Raw genomic sequence first — 2,500 nt, 5'->3', positions numbered from 1 at the left:
CGGAAACAAGCCACTGCTGTCTCGCTCCCATGGGTACCAGTACACGCGTACCCCATCACGGTGACCAGGCATAGTGACTGGTTAGTTGCAGGGGATGGACCCGACGCTGGGCGCGCTGCAACGGATGCTGGTGACGTTGCAACGGATGCTGGGGGCGTTGCAACGGAAGCTGGGGGCGTTGCAACGTTGGCTGGGGGCGTTGCAACGGAGGCAGGTCGCATTGCAACGGATGCTGGGGTCGTTGCAACGGATGCTGCGCGCATTGCAACGTTGGCTGGGGGCGTTGCAGCGGAGGCAGGTCGCGTTGCAACGGATGCTGGTGACGTTGCAACGGAGGCTGGGCGCGTTGCAACGGATGCTGGGGACGTTGCAACGGAGGCAGGGCGCGTCGCAACGTTGGCTGGGGGCGTTGCAACGTTGGCTGGAGGCGTTGCAACGGAGGCAGGGTGCGTTGCAACGTTGGCCGGTGACGTTGCAACGGAAGCTGGGGGCATTGCAACGTTGGCTGGGGGCGTTGCAACGGATGCTGAGCGCGTTGCAACATTGGCTGGTGACGTTGCAACGGATGCTGGTGACGTTGCAACAGAGGCAGGGCGCGTTGCAACGTTGGCTGGGGGCGTTGCAACGGAGGCAGGTCGCGTTGCCACGGTTGCTGGTGACGTTGCAACGGAGGCAGGGCGCGTTGCAACGTTGGCTGGGAGCGTTGCAACGGAGGCAGGGCGCGTTGCAATGGATGCTGGTGACGTTGCAAAGTTGGCTGGGGGCGTCGCAAAGGAGGCAGGTCGTGTTGCCACGGTTGCTGGTGACGTTGCAACGGAGGCAGGGCGCGTTGCAACGGATGCTGGTGACGTTGCAACGGAGGCAGGGCGCATTGCAACGTTGGCTGGGGGCGTTGCAACGGATGCTGGGGGCGTTGCAACGGATGCTGGGCGCGTTGCAACGGAGGCAGGTCGCGTTGCAACGTTGGCTGGGGGCAGTGCAACGGATGCTGGGGGCGGTGCAACGTTGGCCGGGCGCGTTGCAACGGAGGCAGGGCGCGTTGCAACGGATGCTGGTGACGTTGCAACGGAGGCAGGGCGCGTTGCAACGTTGGCTGGGAGCGTTGCAACGGAGGCAGGGCGCGTTGCAACGTTGGCTGGGGGCATTGCAACGGATGCTGGGCGCGTTGCAACGGATGCTGGGGGCGGTGCAACGTTGGCTGGGCGCGTTGCAACGGAGGCAGGGTGCGTTGCAACGTTGGCCGGGCGCGTTGCAACGTTGGCCGGGCGCGTCGCAACGGATGCTGGTGATGTTGCAATGGAGGCAGGGCGCGTTGCAACGGATGCTGGGTTAGGTGCATCGTTGGCTGGTTTCGTTGCAACGGAGGCACCCGCCGTTGCAACGATGGCTCGGAGCGTTGCAACGAAGGAGCCAAATTTTCATATCTCATAATTGGCTCGTACATTTTTTCTAAAATTTTGAGGGAACCTTGGTAATATTATGTGAAGGCTGCACACAAAAATCCAGGTCAAAAATCGCACGTTTGCTCCGTTTTTCATTTTTTTTGAATTTCCGGCTTTCCGGGCGGTAAAAAAATCGGCAAAAAAAATCGACACGGTGTAAATTCACCAAATTTGGGGGATGGAAAGATCTTATTTTTCTAGAGGTTGTTGCAAAAAACGGTGTCAAAATTCGACCTCTAGAGCACTTTCCTTGAGTATGTCTCCTCACGGAAAAGGACGTCTACCCGTGGCACTTTGGTAATGGCTCGGCAGCCTATTATAGGGGGGAGGGGTGTCACGCTGCTGAAACTCGAGTTGCCCAAAGGCTTGCTGGGCGCAATGCCAGCAAGATGCACGTTGCCTTGCCATCCCCTAGGCACACTAGCAAGCACGTTGTGGTTGTGGTGTGCCGCCGGGCTCCCCCGTCCCCAACGGAGGCACCCGTCGTTGCAACGATGGCTCGGAGCGTTTCAACGGAGGAGCCAAATTTTCATATCTCAGAATTGGCTCGTGCATTTTTCGTGAAATTTTGAGGGAACCTTGGTAATATTATGTGAAGGCTGCACACAAAAATCCAGGTAAAAAATCGCACGTTTGCTCCGTTTTTCATTTTTTTTGAATTTCCGGCTTTCCGGGCGGTAAAAAAATCGTCAAAAAAAATCCACACGGTGTAAATTCACCAAATTTTGAGGATGGAAAGATCTTATTTTTCTAGAAGTTGTTGCAAAAAACGGCGTCAAAATTCGACCTCTAGAGCACTTTCCTTGAGTATGTCTCCTCACGGAAAAGGATGTCTACCCGTGGCACTTTGATAATGGCTCGGCAGCCTATTATAGGGGGAGGGGTGTCGTGCTGCTGAAACTCGAGTTGCCCAAAGGCTTGCTGGGCGCAATGCCAGCAAGATGCACGTTGCCTTGCCATCCCCTAGGCACACTAGCAAGCACGTTGTGGTTGTGGTGTGCCGCCGGGGTCCCCGCCCCGGGTCCAAGGTTGAGCACGGGCGTCTGGCTGTGGTGAAC

Source organism: Arachis ipaensis, chromosome B6 (genome assembly GCF_059453495.1).
Source record: "Arachis ipaensis isolate K30076 ecotype BB chromosome B6, ASM5945349v1, whole genome shotgun sequence".
Classification (NCBI taxonomy): Eukaryota; Viridiplantae; Streptophyta; class Magnoliopsida; order Fabales; family Fabaceae; genus Arachis; species Arachis ipaensis.
Note: the sequence above shows the minus strand (reverse complement) of the source record.